Below are 20,688 nucleotides of genomic sequence, written 5' to 3' on the forward strand. Positions count from 1 at the left end.
TACCCTACTAATGGCTTTCCCTTTGCACCTCTTTATGGAAACCTGTAATATTTTCTCTGAGGTGTCAAACAGCTCTTAAGCTGTTGCATGAAAAAAACCACATCTGAGTGTGGCTGAGAGACATCTGAGCACTGGCAGAGGTGGGTATTGTAGCGTGGGCATTCCAATACATAGCAAGGATTTTCTAACAATACTTTAATCAAGAAGATGAAATCGTATGCTGTTGGGTTTGAGCATTTGACATGTATTCGCGACACAAGTCTTTATGGTCCTGTCAGATTTTACTGCACTTACAGGTAAGATAATGAAAACAGGCATGATGTAGCACTGGCTACTGAAGCTGGTATAAATACATCCACTAAAATACATAAGTTAGTACATTTCCTACTGTAATTTTCTCATTAAACAGGTTACTGCATGTAGAGCTCCAGGTTTTTCTAAAAAAAAAATGTATTTCTTTTGAATTTTCAGAATTAACAAAGTTTGGATAATATTTCCTCTAGACAGTATTTCACAAACAATATTGTTGTAGGCCGTGTAACAGAGTAGTAGCTATGAAGTTAATTCTTATCAGTATGTTGAAGAAATTATCAGAGATGTCTTGCAGCCAGATTTTAGTGGGAAACAGCAGTAATGACCAATATTACTGCTAATAAGAGTTAGAAAATATTGATTACTGTATTATTAAAATTAGTAAAAGTAACTCAGCATTTCAAGTTCAGTTGCACAGTCTGAGCTCTGTCAAATTTGCCAAAAATGTGCAGTGGGATGTTTTTATTTTTTCTGGAAGATTTTCTGGAACTTATGGAAAATGTAGTAATGCAGTCTAAATATATTCTGTGGAAAATACTCAACTGTAAGGCCCATTTTCTTGTTAAAGAGATCTCAGAGCAACAGAATTAATAGTGCCTGAGCTTGTCTGGTTAGAAGATACGCATTTGGTTCCTAAAATGGGAAGATTTATATCTGAAATCTCACAGAATATGATATCTAGGTGCACTTTTGTGTTTTCCAGAAGCCATAGCCATATTTCTCAACCACTGTCTAGTATTTCTGGGCAACTGCAGTCATAATCTTTATGTTTTTACTGACTACATATGCAGCAGATGCTAAGGTTAAAAAAATGAAAAATAGTAACACTACATGGCTTTGGTCCTATGTTTGGTTCCTTTAGGGAACAGTTTCTGATTAGGAAGAAGTAATATAAAATTATGTAGAAATATATTTTTTCTTTAATGTTTTCTGCATCTTACTTGCTTGTCTGGAGAAAATATGTTGATTTTATTTTTCAACTGTGCATTTGAAGTCCTACCAACCTGTTAATTTTCAGCTTTTCATACTTGTGGTCATTGCTTACTTTACATTTTATTTTCTTATCCCAATAGCACATATGGAATTATAGGCTAGACAAAATACTCAAGATGTTTGAGAAAATCTACTAATAAAATCCCATTAATTATTTTGCTGTGCTGTGGCAATTACTATCGGAGGCTGCTGCTCTTGACTTTTTCTCACTGGATTCTTGAAAGCTCCCAGTGCCTTGCTTACACCTGCTACAAGGAAACTACACAAATGGGGAAAGCCAGCTAAACTGAGGACCTTAACATCATCTGCTGTGTATGGATTACTGATACAAGATTTTTTAAGTCTCAAGAATAGTGATGCTGAGCAGTTTCACCCTGCTTTCTGATTGCCCATTTTACAATATCTCTGGAGGTGGTGATCCAAGCAAACTGCACAGACAGCAGTAGATCTGGGGTCTACTTTTCTCTAAGGAGCTGATTTCAAGATGAAAAGGGTCTTGCAGTTAAAGTTCCTGCTTTTGGTAGCACACCAAAGAAGATTAGTGAGAGCTGAAAGAGTAAGTCCTCCTCTAACAAGAAACAGCAGGTAAAAAGCAAAAGGAAAAGCCCATTGCTATGTTCTTCAAGAGCTAATTCTAGATTATATGTGCTCAGGTGCTACTGTTTCTGGTGGGAAAAAACCCTGTGACCCATAGTTTGTGCTCATATGTAGTGGTAACCAAGCATACACTAATACTTACACCTTTTGGAGGTTCCCATCACACCTAAGCAAAGCTGGTCTTTAAAAAAAGGATAATAATTTCAGGCAGCTGAGGAAGAAAGAGCTGCTTGTTCCTATTCCTACAGTGTGTAACAAAGAAGAGCCTGATCCTTGGCTAACATAAATTGGGTAGCTGTGCTGACCTTTGTTTTTGGTTCTTTTTGGCTCATTGAATTTCCTGACATCCTAAGCTCATAAAACTGTGGCTCAGCCAAAGTGCCTGTAAGAAGTGGCTTAAAAGGTAAGTGCAGTAGCATATCTGTAGCTTAGGGCAGAAACTTTTTGCAAAGGCATTTGCATTATAAGACAAAAGTTCTCTAGACTGGGAGCCACAGACTTGTCATTAGCAGGACCATCCAGGTGGCTTTGTCTTCGAATTAATGCGCAGGTTCAGGATTCTAGACAGAGAGAGAAAACTTCTTACATAAGCAATGGGGCTCTAGGCTGGATAGGTTGTTTGCACCAAATTATCCAACTACTCTTGTCTCTTTGTTCCTTCAGCTTATAGCTTCTAAATAGACTAGTAAACATTTGCACATATTTGTTACTCAAAATAACTCCAAACTGGAACAAGGGTCACAAGCATATCATAGGGAGCCATGAACATGAAAGCTGTTTGCTGGATACTGACATCTTGTGGTACAATTTATTTTGCGGATGGAGCCTGATGCAGTTTTTGCAAAACTTGCACCAGTGAAAATGCTCTACTATGTGATTAAAATTACATACAACATGTGGGCTTTCAGAGTTTTATAGAAATAGTCACTAGGTTTTCTAAAGATAGAAACCCTCCCATTCCCAACTGTGTTCCCCAGAATTAGGGACTACAAACTGTTGGGTTTTTTTTTTTTTTGTTATTATTTTAAGGTAGCTTGTTTTCCAAGGCAGTAATGCGGCAAAGTCATCTCAGCATCATGTAGTAGAGCTAGTGCAGTAGCTACATAAGGTTTTGCTATTCTATGCCTAGCAGTACAAAAAAAGAAATTCAAAACAATGGAAGATTGCAATATTCACACAGAAAATATGTTGGGTGTTTTTGTTGTTGTTGATTTCAGGGGGTTTTTTGTTTTGTTTTGTTTTGGTTTTTTTCCCCTAAAGATTTAGGAGTTAAACAAAAAGAACAAAGTATCTGCTTGGTCAGTACAAAAGCTGAAAGTTTTCTGGATCACAGGTATACAGGTCTGAAATCATTTTACTCATAAGCTTTCCTCACCCATTTGAAGCAGCCCTGTCATGTTTTGACAGGTCTTCCAAAAGCAGAGTAAAGTTTCATAGCAGACTTATTCCAAATATGAACCAAAACAATAGGAAAAAAGAGCATTTTTAAAACACAGGTCAGTAAAGTGCAAAGTGGGCTAAAGAAAAGATAGACCATTTCTTGTAGTTGAATCACGAGAGAGCAGAAAGTGAACAGGAAAGTGTTTGTTAGCCAAGGCACTCAGTAATTTCAGTCTTACTTTGCTATTAAGTGAAACTATTAGATATTTTTGATCTAATAGTAAAGACATAAAGAATGAAAAGACGTGCACTGTTTGAGTGGCAGCTTCAGTGTCTAGCGTAATGAATTGTGCTGTCATGCTGGGATTTGAAGCAGTCCAGTGAGTAAGGCTTCCCTGCTGCCTTTCTCTTTGACTTCGTTACACAACCAGCTCTCTTTTATATTTTGATAGTGACATCTATTGGAGCTTTGAAGAATAATCTTTTGGAAAAAAAAAAAAAAAAGAAAACCACAAAAACCCCCTTGAATCCAAGTGTACATTACTAAAAGAAAATTGTTTGACAACTAAAAATGCCAGTTAAAACAAAAGCAGATACATACCTGTCATCAAAACACATACAAGAATGAAAATATGGATGAAAAAAAGAAAAATGTGTTAAGAATTCAAATCAGATTCAACAAAAAAAAAAAAAAAAATAAAATAAAAAAAAGAGCCTTTCTCTCCTCTGATCATGGGTGAGCTTAGAAACTTACCCAAATGTCTGAAGTTTGTTTAGAAGAAAGCCACCAACTAAAGCTGCAACCTCAAAGTGAAAGAAATACAGGATTTGGTTGAATCCCATATAGATTTATACAATAATTTGACAAGTATTGACAAGGCCAGATGTAACAGATTAGGTACAGTAGCAGTTAGGTAGTCAGCAAAGACCTGATAGGCCTTCCTCATTAGCAAATGAAGTCTGTGCTGTCAAAAGGACACAACCATCAGAATAACTAGAATGAAATTAGCTGTGGCTTTTCTAAGCAAGCCATCTTCACACCTCTGGATTATACTGTAAATATGGCTTGTATCTGTTCAGAGCTTATGGCAAGGGTCCTAGATTTGTCCAGAGATGTAAAACTGATACACAGTGAATACGTGTGGCAATGGATTTACATCACAATAAATTAGCCAATGTATTTACATATTTTAAAATGTGTATGTACTAAGAGAAGACTCCAGAATTCAGTCCCTGATGTCAGCAGTAGCAGTACTGTGTAATGCTACCTCACAAAATATCCAGGTGAAATTAGGAGATCCAAAATGTGTAAGGAGAGCATATTGTGGCAAGCACCATCTCCAGGACAGCCCCTTTTGCTTCTGTTCCTCATTCTCCTGGGGACTCCCAGAGTCCCTTCATGTACACCAGAGAAATGTGCCTAATTTTCCTCAATTTATGTCTCTCCAAAACACCTGGCCCATGATGAATATCCTTATATGAAAGTTTCATGTTTATTTGTGAGTGGTTGTGACTTTTGGGCCTTTTTCCTAGCTTTGTTTCTACAGGGATATGGTAAAGAATTCCCCAATATTTCAGATGATGAAAGAAGCGGGAGATTTTTTTGTTGCCTCAGATTTATAGATTTTGGGGTGGCTTTATTTTGGTTTGAATTTCTTTGCATATGAGTTGATTTCAGTTAATTCTGACTTCTAAAGGAAATTTAATTTCTCAAACAACCAAAGATTTAAATTATATTCTTGGTATTGTTGCACATAACATTAGATCTAGTTTTGCTTTTATTTATTCTGGTGGATCTTTACCAGTAGCAGTATGGCTGCTGTTGAATCCATTATGATAAAAAAAACCCAACTCAGTCAGGGAGCCGGTTAGACAGGGATCTTACTGTGAAATGAAGAGGTTAAATATAATCTTAGCATAGCAAACATAATTAACTCAAACAGTCTGAATGCAAAAGTACTTGATAAAGCTTCTAATAACTTGACTATTTTTTTAACTCCATGTTTTTGCAAGTCTCTGTGCTTAAATGCCTTCATGTATAATATAAAAAACTGATAATGTCTTCAGTTATTGTTCTGATATAAATAATATATCCATTCATTCTGTTGCTGGGTGAGAAATGTTTGATTTTTACAGCCAGTGTTATGATATTCTCCATTCTTATTCAGCATTTACAGAGCCTGAGGGAGAAATAAAATGTTAATGATGTTGTAAAGACACTTTTTATGATGAAAATATATCCAGATTAATCTCACCTTTCATTTATTTAATAGGTATTCTATCACATTATTTGGTGCTTTAAGAGTGTCTGTGAAAGGATAAAATAGGAAAGAATCAAGTAGTTTAGTCAGTGTACTGTGACTTTTCTGTGCAAATATCGCAACATAAGAATACTCCTGGTTTGGTACCATATCCTTCTGGCTTGTTTAAGCAGTTTCAATTACATCAGTTCAAGTGAGCAAGCACTGCAGAGTCCCTTTTCTCCACCTAACTGTGCTTTCAAGATCATTGATTGCTGAAATGTATGTAAGGAGAGAATACCAAAAGCAGCAAATGAAAGTTTCTTTGTTTAGGCTTAAAGATAGATATTAAGGGAGAGATTTATTTAATTGAAATGAGTAAAAACTAAAATCTGTGCTGGGTACTTAGCAAATAAGATCACAAGGAACAGAGTGTAGGTACACCACAAAAGACTTTTACATAGGCACCTGGTTCTGGTATGGTCAGTAACTTCTAATATACCTGACCATCCTCAAGCAGGCTCTGAAAAGGTTTTTAGCCTCTCTGTGTACTGCTCTTCTATCATGCAATTTTGTGCATTAAGCTCAGAAAGACTCTAGACACTATTTGCAAGATGCTGTGCTAATAAACTTCTTGGAACATTGTGTTCTGATCTGGTCTGAGACATCCTGCCTGAGCCTGTCCAGTCCTATTAGAATCCACCTTCAACTCAGGTGTGACAGACGCAGTTCTGTGAAGAGCCACCTGGATGCCTGCTACATCACTTTCCGCAGCATTTAGGCCATAGGGATAACGTGTTGGTTCAGGAACATCACCAAATCTCTCTGCTGCAGTGTAGTAGAAAGGCACTGCATTGAAGTAATGATCTCTCTCAATGACACCTACATAGGTCATACAAACAGAGCTGCTAAGATGAAAGAATTATTTGTAGACTGCAGGTGGAACATAAATATGCAGGAAAAGTTCTAAGCCTAACTAGATGAGTCGTGTTAAAAGCATATTAGGAGTAAATCTAAAAGGAACAGAAAAGAGAACTCATCAGCAAGAAAACTTTTTCTAGGAAGTCAGAGACTAGTAAGGATCAACTGAGAGATGTAAAACATTGAGCTCAGAAGATGTAAAATGAATGGAAAAATAAATTCAAAAGTTATGTCTACAAATCCAAATGAATGCCTTGTTTCAGTTTTAAATTAAGAGGAAGTTACAGAAATCGAAAGAAAATGAGGATAGTTCATGAGTTTGCATATATATATAAAGGAAATAACTATTGGAAATAAAATTAAGCAAGCTTAATGAGTTCAACTTTGGGCACCCATTATTCACTGTTCCAAAATAATGAAGGAATAAGGATGCTTTCATCACTGGAGAACAACATATAATACACTCCTATTAGATAAAAGGAGAAAATTACTGAAGTAATTTGATCCTCATTAGTGTGACCTCAATAGAATTCAAAACTGTTTAAAAAACAGGAGACAGAAAAATTAAAAATGTGCAGGTAAATATGAAACAGAATAAAATGCAGCATGTGTTACCCAGAAGGTGATGCCAGACTAAATTGCTGCCATTTCTACACATGGTAACTGATTTTTTTGAGAAGAACAGTATGATACGTCATCTATCGATACTTTTAACAAATAATTTTATATGATGCTGAATAGGAAATTATCAGCTAACATAGGCGAGATTATGATAAATGCAGGAATTATAAGGCATGTAAGGAAAATGGATGATTATATGACTAGCTCTTTCCAGCCTCAAGAAAAGTCTTCTGAAAGAGAATATGATTGCGGTCTATAAAATTGCAGGTAGAAAGAGCATCAGTAGGGGATGCTTATTACCTTTCTTTAGTATTAGTAAGTCTAGGTAACATCAAATGAAATTGTAGACTGCTAGGTTCAAAAGAAAATGGAGTACTATTTCACTTGCCATATAATCAAGCTGTGGATTTTAGAGCTATAGAATGTCATGAATATAAAAATTGCTTATGGAGATCAAAAATACTTAGATGGATTTATGGAATGAAAAAATCTATCATGGGCTAGTCAACAGAAAAATTGCATACTTTCCATAAGCATCTATGTAGAAGGGAAATTTTGGTCTCACCCAGTTCACCTGTTCTAATCTTCTTAGGAGGAGATGATAAAAATCACCATGGGACTTAATACTAGAACTCTTTAAGACTCATGCTTGGGGTTATTATTATTTATATTTTCTCTAATTACCTTGGCACAAAATGTTTGAGCGCAGAAATTAAAATTAGCTGATAAATCTGAAAGACATCAGAACAGATCTGGATATAGTGTAATCATAAGAAATAGAATAACAGAAATTTAATGAACTTTAGTAATACAAACAATAATGTAATTCACTGAAGGGCTAATGACAAAAACCTGGTTTTAACTTAACCCACAAGTGATCTAGAGCAATTGAGAAGGAGGAGTTGGGTTTGCTTGTCAGTTCCAGGGGTCTGTAAAGGGCTGCAGTTGAGAAAGGAGATGTTCAGTGTTCAGTGAGAAATTTTTTGTTAAGATGGAAAAGTTTTGCAAGATGCTGATGAGTTCTTGCCCATAATACCATGATGTAAGCTGCAGTTCCATTCACCTATATACAGAACACTGCAAAAGGACTCATCTTTCAAAGAAATAAAACAAAAGCTTTTCCCAAGCTGGCTGTAGATCACATGGTAGCTGGAATTAACAAGGAATTCTTCTTGTTCAGGTTGAGGACACAACAAATGCTGCTTTCAGACAGGCATAACTGCCTGTCTGCTTCATAAGGATGCCACATGCCATCTCGTAGTCAGAATGCAACTAGGATGCACACTAGAACCTGGGAAAATAAAAGGGCAGGTTGCATATAACCTTTGAGTCCCCAGGGAGTAAACATCAAAAAAGAGCAGCTGGTAAACTAATTGTCAAAGAAGCGTTAAAATACAATGGATAAAGTCATCATCAATAAATTTATAATAAAAATTTTAAAGTAGATGTTTGGAATTTCTTGCTAATATGACTGGTTGTGTGTAGCAGCAGAGTTCCTTGCCCTTCCTGCTCTAAACAGAGTAATATGTGCATTTTTACAATATGAAGTGAGGGAAAGAAATGAAATAGGTACTTCCTTTCTTACCATTTCTTGCAAACAGAAAAGCAGAATTATTCAACTGACTGAAAACTCATTTGGACTGTGTGTGTCATTAAGTGCAGAGACCCTGAAGAACTTATTCCATATTGGAAACAAACCAAACAAACTAAAAAACAACAGACAAATTTTAGTCCAATAGTGTGGGTGGGTCGGTCGGTGACCGGATGGACCCCTGGTAGAGACATTAAAGATAGAAGTAGTGGTAAATGAAGATTTCAGATTCTGAGTCTCTTCCAACTTCTATAGTAGTTGCTATTAAGAAGTAACAATTTACATATATTTATTATCGTATCTGAAGCATTACAGAGATTTACATAGGAAATAGCAGTGCTAAATTAGACTTGTAATCTTGTCACTTGTATATATTCATATACAAGCTTAGACCTTGATATATGACAGCACATGTGATCAAGGTAAAATCCTTTGCAGATGTGATTTGATGTTTGCAGCAAGGAGATACTATTGAAGAATGATACACCCATATTTACTGAGTGGAAATGATTCTGTCATCCTGACACCTAGCATGCTTTTCATTCACAGCAGTTATATTCTCTGGTAAATTTGTATTTAAACAAGGCTTTATCTCGGCTACTCAGGATCTGTGATATTGTAACAGATTCTGTTCAACTTACATCACAGACTGTGGGTTTTATTTGTGTGGTGTAATACTTCCAGATCCAGTATATCTTATACATATCCTCTGACTTGATTGATAGTGATACACTTACTGTAATGCATTCTTGTCACATACACATCAAACTGTTTTCTAAACTGAAATCAAAGAACTTGCTTACCAGTATGAGTCACTGGTTTTCTTTTTCTTTTTTTTTTTTTTTTTCTTTTTTTTCCTTCAGTGTAGGCTAGATGAATTATTTGCCTTTCTGGGAATCTTGAATAGCACTTCATTATATCCTGACTGTTCTACTTTTTATTTAAATATTTTAGGATAACATTTATAAATATCAGAGTTCTTGTCACTTGTATAGAAAAGACACCCACAAAATGTTTCATTAAAGAAGACATAGAAATTTATTTTAATTCTTATTAACTGAGGTAAAGCTTTGCTAGCATTTTTCCCCTTCCTCTCTGTTTATATTGCTCTAAAATGTGTGAGTCTTGTACAATTCATTCACTAGTTCATACTGCTAAGAAACTGAATACCCTATTCTCATTCTTGTCACTGTATTTCATTTTATTTACTACTTTGAACTTCAAGATACTGCTTGATGCTGTGTTAATCCATTGACTTCTTGCTATTACAGTATTTCACAGCTCTCCTTTGTTGCTAAGCTCCTAGATAAATGAATCATATGACCTTGGCAGTTTCTCTCTGTTAACACTGCTGTTGCTTTTCCTTAAAATTTTGTTCTTTGAATTGTAGCAAACAGTAGGTCTAGGACTCTACAGCTGAACGTTTGTAGTTAATTGGGGCTGTTAATAGGCTTGCTGGAGAAATTTGGCTAAACTGAGAACACTTGGGGAACCTGCTGCCCTCAAAGTACAGGACTGCATTAGTTCAAGGGTAAGTTCTGGGGGGTTTTGAGTTTGCTTTTTTTTTTGCCAGTCTTCCTCAGACTTTTCACTGGTATCATGAAAAGAGTTATTCTACTCAGGAGTTAGGTACTGTAACATCTTGTTACAGTAGTATGAATATAGAATGATTTTGCCTTTTATTGTCTTTTTGCTATACAAGTAAAATTATTTTGGTGTTTTTAATGGTGGGGGTTGGGTTGGTTTTTTTTTTTTTCTGTGGACTAGAGTTAAGGTTCTTTTCCTTTAGCTTGCTTGTATGTTTGTTTTGTTCTTGATTTGGTTGTAGTTGTTAGGTTTTGTTTTGTTGGGGTTTTTTGGGTTTCTTGTTGTTTTCTTCTTTTTCTTCTTCATTTTACTGGCTTTCTCCTTGCTTTATTCTCAGACCTTTTTTCTTATGTAACCTTGACAGAGGATTGGAGGCCTCCTTTTAGAGGTTGGGGTTTTTTTGTCTTCTCCTGGAAATGGGGATTTTAATTTGTTGAGTATTATTGAGACAGGTGGTAACATAGCACTGCTCTTCTCATATGTGACGACTAACGTTCTCAAAGAATACCTGTGTAATTTTGAAGTAGCCTCTAATAACACACAAATTTGTAGTGAAGAGAGTAGTACAAAGTCATTGTGGTGGCCACAGTCACTCTTCTGTGACTTGTTAATAATATATTATAATATATATACATAACATACTGTGTTAAATGAATGTGGGGCTTTCGTCTGTTTTAATCTGTTATATGTTTAGGACAGGGGCCATATCTTCTTCCTATCATTTAAAACTGTGAATGGCAATGCAAGTGTAACTTGTAACTTTCTCTTTGCATATTAATTAACTTAGTGTAATTTAAGTTGTGTCTCAGTATGTATCCTGGGCATTATTTTTATTGAAGTGTGCCACTTTTCATTACATTAAATGAGTACTCCTTTAATTTCCTATCTCACCTCTGAGTCCATTTTGTTAATGTCAGGATTATTTTTACATCCCTCTGAGTCTTAAATACTCCACTTATTTTAGTATCATCTGCAAATTTAATGATCTGACTTATTACAGCTGTATCTAGACCATTGAATAAAATATGAGAATCTGCTGGTGTTAATCTACAGCCCTGTGGGACTTTATTTCTCAGTGGTTGCCCTTCCATTTTCCCTCCAATCCCTTGATTTTCTGGGTACTGATTGATACCTTGGTACTACTGATCCCTGAAGGCAGGCAACTGCACCAGATCTGGAGTCAGCTAGAGTTGTTATAGCTTTATAGGAAAAGTGAGTGCCCTGAAATACCCAAACTGAAGACCAAGGATGGGAAAAAATCAGCCTTTGAGACAATGACCTTCAGATATGAATGCTGGCTGGATCACAAGTGCTTGATATAGGAAAAAGTTATAAAACCCATTTTTAATAAAGATTTACTCTATCCACAACAAAAGTTTCTTAATGAGAACAATGATCCATCATTTTAAATTTCCTCTGGACCTTTTTAAAAACCCAGCTATATCAAGCCTCTTGGTTTATCTAAGGTAATAACATTTTTCATTTTTTAAAAGAAACCAGATTTCATTAACATGATTTACTCTTTCCATATCCACAATGACTCATAATGATTAAATTGTGCTTATAGAATTATATCCTTTAAAATGATCTATAAATGCAACATCTCGAAGATCAGACTCTGAGACATAAAGCTTCCTTGATTTGTCCCTCAGACTAAAAAAAAAACCAAAACACTAAAGGTGTTCATTACAGGATTAGACAAGAGACCAACTGCTCTGGAAAAGAGGCTTGAAATTTGGTACTGAAAGGGATTTCCATTATTTTTTCTGGGGTAGTGGGAATAGTAACACTTGTGGACTTGAGAGCAGAAGAGCTTGATTTGAGATTGTGTGAACAAAATGAGAGAAAGAACCCTGTGAAGTATTTGTGTGTGAAGATTAGACATTCATGAACACTAGCAAACGAAAGACAACAGGTCTTGGAACTGAAGGCTGGAGAGCCTTGACTGTTTTCCAGCTCAGTAAGCAGGAGGAGACTGAAGCTAAGGAAGCCTGGGTGTTTGTATAAAAATTGTATCAACATATCAAGAAAGAAGGAAGCTGAAAGTTTGAAATTTTTTTGTGAGTAAATTAAGGTGTGGAGATTTTTTTGGTTTTGGTTCTGTTTTTTTCTTTCCTGAAATGTTCAGGAGGTGATCCTGCCCCTCTACTCTGCTCTCGTGAGATCTCACTGGGAGTATTGTGTGCAGTTCTGGTGTCCTCAACATAAAAAGGACATGAAACTGTTGGAACAAGTCCAGAGGAGGGCCACAAGGATGATCAGGGAACTGGAGCACCTCTCGTATGGAGACAGGCTGAGAAAGTTGTGTCTGTTCAGCCTGGAGAAGAGAAGGCTGCGTGGAGACCTCATAGCAGCCTTCCAGTATCTGATGGGGAGCTATAGGAATGCTGGGGAGGGACTGTTCATCAGGGACTGTAGTGACAGGACAAGGGGTAATGGGTTCAAACTTAAACAGGGGAAGTTTAGATTGGATCTAAGGAAGAAATTCTTTCCTGAGAGGGTGGTGAGGCACTGGAATGGGTTGCCCAGGAAGGCTGTGAATGCTCCATCCTTGGCAGTGTTCAAGGCCAGGTTGGATGAGGCCTTGGGTGGCATGGTTTAGTGTGGGGTGTCCCTGCCTATGGCAGGGGGGTTGGAACTAGATGATCTTAAGGTCCTCTCCAACCCTAACTATTCTATGATTCTATGATATACGGAAGAAGTTCTTTACTGTTAGGGTGGTGAGGCACTGGAACGGTTTGCCCAAGGAAGTTGTGAATGCTTCATCCCTGGCAGTGTTCAAGGCCAGGTTGGACAGAGCCTTGGGTGGCATGGTTTAGTGTGAGGTGTCCCTGCCCATGGCAGGGGGATTGGAACCTGATGATCTTAAGGTCCTCTCCAACCCTAGCTATTCTATGATTCAGTGTCTACAGTCATGGCTTGCAGCATGCCTCCATTTGGGAGGAAAAAATAACAATATTGTAAAATATAATCATTGAAATTGGCTATCTAAATATAGCTATTAAGTGTAATAAATTATTCCCAAGAGCTAGAACAATAGTACACAAAATATGTGTAATTTCTAAAATTATCATGCATTCCAGTCTGGATGTGGTGGGGGTTTCTAGTACCATCGTTTTGCCTTTGAATTATATGTGTCTGAGTTACCTTCTGTTACAAACAGTAAAAATCTAGAGAGCTGAAGTTCTCAACCAAGAGGCTGAGGGAAAGAAGACAGCTGGGAGGATACTTGACAGTAGTACATTAGCAGCACAGGGAGTGTAAGCAGAAAATTTCTGCCATATTTCTCCAATGTGGAGGAGGAAGAACCATGAAACACCACTAAAAATCAACCAGTAGGCATTAAGTAATCAAAGACAGGTTAAAAACAAAACACAGGAGATGGTCCTTCATATACAGAGCTGATCTGTAGAACCTCTTGTCAGAGAATAAAGGCTTGTGATAAAACTCATATTTAGTTATTGATGATGGATCTTTCCTCTTTGAGCTCATTAGGGTCTAAAATAAAGGAACCAAGTGCAACTCAGGAGAGGCGTAAAAGGAAGCTCTGAAGGGCTTAGAGGCTGGTAGAAAGCAAAGTAGTGCACTGTTCTAATATTTTCTCCTTTGACATAGGTTTTTAATTCTCTCAGCCGTAGTAGCTGCTTTTGTGTTGAACTGCAAAAAGCCACAGAATACTTGTTTCCTTGGCTGTGGGGAGAAGAGAGAACTGGTGAGTTCGTATTTTGATCTATTCCCCTTTCTTCTCTGACATGACCTGCCAGATGTGGTATTAAGACACTGCAGCTGAATATTTTATAGTCACGGTGTTGGAAATTGCCAGTATTAGATGGTGTTTACTAGCTGCAGCATCTTCTATATTCTGCTGTAGTAAGGTTGATAAGTGGAAATCTTTTAAAGGAAGAAGGAACTTGGACTGTTCATATCTAATATGGTTGCAGCTGCTGTCTGTCATCCCTGTGGGCCTTTCACAAATGCAGCTTGGTAGAGTAGACTTACTGTGCATCGTGTAGATGAAACACAGGTAATGTTGAAGGTGGTTTTAGCAGTGTGATCCAGGTGCTTCCCAGCCTTTTTAGGCAGTCAGTAGCTGCAGTATTTGCTTTGCAAGTGCCTATGGAAACACCATACCACCCACACATCCCTTCTGTTATATCCTCCATCTTGCAGGGTGATGATGGCCGGGGAAAGTGGGCATTAAGTACCTGGTTTTATGCCTTGCAGCTTGGGAACTTGGAGTTCTGTTGGTATTTGTATGTCTGTGGGTGAACTCTAAGGAGAAAGTGGAGGAAAGAGCAAGTTTACAAGGCTGGAAAGCTACTGTTAATGATCTTTAGTCATCTGCAGGACCTTTTGCCAGCTATATACCTTATTAACAGCACAGGCAAGGCATTTTAGAGCCACTGCATCCAGAGTCCCCTTCATAGACAACCTGTTCATATTCTGTAGGACCACAGCACTTGGCAAAGAAGGCTGAGCAGTCTTTATTGAGGCAGCAATGTGACCTTATACCCTGCTGCTGACAGAGTCATGACAGCAATGGAAGACTAATTTTCTATTTCTTTCCCCAGAGTGTGAAAGTGTATCTCTTTTAGGTCAGTCTCAAATCAGAGTAAGACAGAAAAAATCAGTTCTGCTTTGACTGTTTCCAATTTATTAAGTTGAGAAACAGCTCTATTAAGTCAGATAATACACATTTACATTCAATCTTATATTTTTATCAGCTTACTAACATTTTTAAGTCACAATAGGGAAAATGTATGAGAATCCTAACCAAGAGGAGAAAAAATAAGTTCTGAGGTTTCATTTCTTTATTCACACTTGGTATTAATACCTCCCATTTTAGAAAATGCAGTATATTGTTCTCACAATTTCCTTTTCCATTCTTGGCATGGGCCATCAAGACAGAATCATGAGATCTGGATGAAAGGACTGTGTAGTACACTTCTCATATTTAACTTAAGCTAGACTTAGTTGATGAACTGGTAGGATAGCTATAGCTAATGAAAACGGCAAGAACAGAATAGCCCATCAAAATGCAGTTGGCACAATTCAGGAGTGCTGGATTCATAATAGAAAGCAGGACCTGATCTTTCAGAATTATAACAGTGACATAGATCAATGAACCATCTATGTAGTGCTCTAAGATCAGTCCATATTTGATGCTGTGAAAGCTGATAGCTAAAATTTGTACTTTCAGAAACAATAATGCAATACTCCCAATGTGACTTATTTTGTTCATGTCAGTGAATGTGCTCTTGGTTTTGCACTGCAAAAAGGGTCAAAGTACAGCAATTTCTTGTCAGAGCTTCTTAATGAAGGGGAAAAAAGTTTGTAAAGATGATACTGTTTATTCTTCACAGAGGTCCATAGATTTGTTATACTGTTTGTAGATCTCAAGCTCGTTTGCCACAGCATTAATAGAACAGCCATGTTCCTAAGCCTTCAGCCATTCATGACAGTTCCAGCAAATGATGGGAGATGTTTCCAAACTTCTTCAAGCAACAAGAAAACAAAATAGTCAGAAAATGGATTAATTTGGGGTTTCTGGTCTACTTAGATTTGGGAGCTCTGAGACAGGGACTGATTGTAATTCTTTGCTACTGAAATCCTGATTCAGTATTTTTGGTGAAAGAAGTGGCAAAACTGTAGGGACCATTTTCCTTATCTGATCCACTCCTTGGCAGTTTGCTTCAGACTTGCAAAATGAACAAATTGTTATAAAGTACCTTGTTTAAATTTTCTGGGAGCTAGCATAAACTGAATCTTGGTTCTCTTTAGACGCTCAGCTGACGGAATAGATAGACAAGGTGACATTCTTGAAAATTGACATTAAAAAACATTTTTCACCATCAAAGAATAAATCTACAAACAGAACATTTGCTTCAGTCTGGGCAAACATGTCTCTTCAGAAAACAGAATTTATGACTTCCGCTTGAACCAACACATTTTGGAAGAGATTCTTTTATATCCTAAGGTTATTAATCAAATCCCTCTTGAAACCCTGGTGACAGGTAGAAAGTAAAACCGTGTTGGCAGATAGAAGGTGAATTCCAGCACTGCAGAGATCTCCAAAAAGGAGAACTTCATTTAGTTTGGTTGCTGGGCAGTGGGGTAGGGAGTTTTAGAGGTTGTTTGGTGGTTTTTTTATTTGGTTGTTTGTTGGTTTGTGTTTTGGTTTTTTTCCTCTTTTAAGTGTGCTAATTTGTTCAGGCATTGGATTCATGCAAGGAATATTTCTGTTTCACATGTTATGGATAATACTGTTGTCATTTTACCTTTTGGTATATTTGCCTTTTCTTGCGTGGTAATCTTAAAATGCATACTTGAAACAAGTCATTTTAGAAAAGGCATATTAAAACACTATAGTTTTAGAAAGAATTGACCTAACTGCTGTAGTTATGCAACTGAAATAATGGTTTACAGTGAAACTGATAAGAAGCTGGATAATAAGCCAGCAAGCAGGATGTCTGTAGTCCATCAAGGACTAAATGAGATCTATATAAAGCACAGCGTAATTGTAAGATCAAGACATGTAGACTGGAAAAGATCCAAAAATAACATTTGAAGATATGTCATAACCAGACCATGTGGTTCTGATAAAAGATTAGAAAGACACTGTATTTAGCATATAGGTAAAGCAGATAAACCAATTTGAAAGTCTTAATAGTTGTCTGATGATATCCAGTAAAGAACGTTAGTCAACATGTAAGGAACTGATTCCTTGTGTATGAAATAAAAGCTGCGGCTTTGATAATTTATATTCAAGCTGTAGAAGAGGTGGATCCTTGTAGTGTAGGGACCCAGTGCTTAAGGCTGTTCTTACTACTTGGCATGTTGTCTGAAGAAGGAACCAACCTCATAAAGGCCAAACCTTGAGGTTAGATGTGCAAATGTGGTCTCTGGTTGGCACAGAAAAAGCTTTTCCTCTAAGTCCCTGGAGTGGGTCAGTAGTGGTTGGATGGTTGGCATGCTGGCTGCAGACATTGGAAGAGGCAGACTCAAGTAGTAAGAAATAATCAAAGTGGAGCACCCTTTCTGGGAAACATTACATGCTGCAGTATGCTGTGGCTTCATCAACAGCTTTGACAGATTAATTACTCCGTATTTAGATATCAAACTCTGCCACAGGAAGGATTCAGGAGACACTGGACAAAAAGTCACATGCTCTCCAGGAATTCTGAATTAATGGCCCTTCAATTGAGGAAAAAAAAAAAACCCAAAACAACAACAAACTAGCAAATTATGTATGAAAGTTATTTCAAATTTTTTGCGATGTATAAGGATTACATTTTAGCTCCAAGAAAGTACTTTGTTAATTTTATCTCTGAAGGTAGTCCATACCTCATGCTAAGTATTCAGACACCTACCAAAGATGCAAGATATTTTGAGACGAGGAAGGAGAACATTTTCAGAAGTCTTAATTCAAGCCTCAGTTCTGACTTTGAAGCATGAGATATAGCTTTATCCAGTTAATTAGATACAGCAAATAATTGCAGGATTATCATTCTATCCAGGTATTAACTTTTTTAGGGTAGCTTCATTCCTCATCTTCATCCCAAAGAGAGGAGAGGCATCTTGTATGCTAACTGCCTTGAGAAGGAATAAAAAAATTATTAAAATTCAGAAATATCCTTTGAATTACTATTTTTAGGATGTGTAATCTGTATTGTAACTGCTTTAGTAAAGAGGATGTCAGAAAGCCAAGATCTATTCAGGAAGAATCAGAGCTACGATCCTCATGGGACAAAACACAGCAGTCCTTCCAAATATAAACTCAGTTACAAGAAATCACTTTTTTAGTCAGGGCTTTTAAAAGCTCATCTATTAAATAAAAAATTCTTTATCTTCAGAAAGCTCCAAAAATTGTCATGGAATGCATGTTCTCTCTAACTGGATATTTAAATTTCTTTGCTTTTCTGAGGTATGTAAAGTACAATGATTTCCCATTAACTTTAGAATGTGGATATACAATTTAAATCAAAAGCCATGTATTGTGTGACCCAGTTTCTCAAAATCCCACTTAGGCACTAAGAATGACAAGTATAAAACATACATCCCAGGCAGAAATCAAGATAGTTAATCCTTCATATATAAAGTCATTAGGAATCATTTAGTATGAAAATTCCCCACATATACAAATTTAGTTGTTGCTGGGACGTTTTTGTTTGGGTTTGGGGTTGTTTTTTTTAAATGCCTACTTAGGCAGACAGACATGGAAAACCTATTTAGGTTTAGGCAGATAGGTATAGTTCAGATATTTAAGTTTCTTGGAAAACAATATTTTTAGAGCTTCAGTCGGTTATTAGGAAGAAGATGGTGATTTTCTTCCTGCTAATCTATTTTCTTTTACTCTGTTTGGATTGCAAAGGCAAGCTTAGAGACTGTTGTTGGAAATTGAAAATACTTGTCTTTAGCTAATGTAAATGTTTGAGGCAAGCAATTCCATCTGTTTCATTCTCATCTTAGACCAGCCAAGATGTTGCGTCTTTTGAGGGACCCAAATGCTTATGTTGCATTCAAAGTGAGCCATGCAGGTACAGATGAACCCCAGAGTGATTTACAGCAAAATGCTTGGAGAGGTTGAATTCTGTACCTGTCAAGGGGGGAAGGACATGCCTAATTTTGTCAGACAGGGCTTTCTTTCAAAGGTCTTCAAAGACATTTAACTTTCTCATTGACCACACATATAACATTAAGCATACCAGAGAGGCCTGTTTACTTGATCCAGAAGGCACTTTTGCATTTATTCTCAATAGAATATTCAAATTCCAGGATTGCTGGAGCTGCCAATCACTGTGAAAGTGTCACCCATTTGTTTCTGGTAATGTAGCAAATGAATAATTTTTTTTGTATGATAAAAGTTTACAAGCCAATAGAGAAGTGTTGATTTGTGCCAAAAGCTGCTTCACGGATAGAAAAGCACTGTACAACTAAGAAAAGTATGTGATAGTGTCTAAAACATATGAAATTATTATTGAAATCTAGAATTCAAAATACTTGTCATGCTATCAGTTTAGCATGTGTAGTCAGTGTTGCTAAGTTCAATTCTACTGGCTTCTTTGTCAAAGAATACAGAAAAAAGTAATTTACTTAATACAGGATGCAAAAAAATGAGTTTAATCTAATGTGATAAAAAATATTTCAAGTAATCTTTTTTAGAAATTGGCAGTCAGTGCACTCTTGATGCAGAACATTATTAATAGCTGCACATATGGAGTAGTTCTAAAAATCTTATTTTTAGGAAAAATACCTACCTCATTTTTTAGAAAACCTTGCTTTCTATGGAAAAAGATTACACTAAAATAATCCATAGAAAGCAATTTTTTCCCCCTAGTAGTTCATAGAGGGATAATTCATAAATCATTTCTCAAAATAAGAAGAAAGTTTTTCTTTCTTTTAATTATATTCTCTCTCAGTAGTTCCTAATTAGGAACAATTAGAACTTGAAAAGGTGCAAGAACAAAAATTCCTTTCTTCTGTCCTTTTCCCTTGTAATCACAGTGAAAATATTTTCTGGAGGAGCTTTTAGAAACTATTCCAAGGTAAGCAATTGCCACAAGAATGTTAAATATTTGGAGGAGTTTTAAAAAGAGGGGTTGGTGAAAACTCTATATTTTGCTTTGGAGAAAAATCTAACTATATCAGAGTCTCTTTATGTAACTTAGCAGCATGAGCTTGTCATATAAAGCAATTACTCATCAGTCACAAAAAAAAAGAAATTAAGGTAGATATTAGTGTCTTAGAAATCTCTGCTGTTAGCTACTTCTCTTCTAGCGCTTTTCCGGTCAAAACAGTGGTAGTGCATCACTGATTTAAAGCAGAATCATCCTAGTGGGTCTTAATGTTGAAGTATTAATGACTTCTTCCTTTCCCCCCTTCTCTTCTCTCATGGTGCTTTTTGAGTTGTATGATGTATTTGATACAAAAAGCTTTTTCACATTTAAGAAAAGCAAAAGATCCAGTAAGACACCTGGCTAAACAAAGACAATATGAATTTATTTTTTGTGGTTCATACTCACCCATGTGAGTTAATTCATCTGTGTTTTATCCTAGTTGATTTGTCCTCATTCAACTCTTGACCCAGTCATGTACTGACAACCAACTTTGTATTCAAACACAGGCATTGAGCTGACTTCATAACCCTACCAAAAGTACAACAGCCAAACACGCCAACATCAAACAAGACAGTGATGGAGTCTTGTCATGACTCATACACAAAACCAACTAGGCCAGGTGAAAAACTGTCCAGTATTTTTCCCTAGCTTTTTAGGAGGAGGAAGGAGGGAGAAAAGGGTAGACCCATGTGAAACTGGCTCAGCTGCCAGGGTCTGCAGCTGTGTCAACACCACATTGTAACTGCCAAATGTCTTTGTGACTGCAGAGAGCAGCTTTTATTCCATCTGGGAATAAGGAGATATTCTTCACAAAACATTGCCTTCCTCT

Source organism: Psittacula echo (assembly GCF_963264785.1).
Source record: "Psittacula echo genome assembly, chromosome: 2".
Taxonomy (NCBI): Eukaryota; Metazoa; Chordata; class Aves; order Psittaciformes; family Psittacidae; genus Psittacula; species Psittacula echo.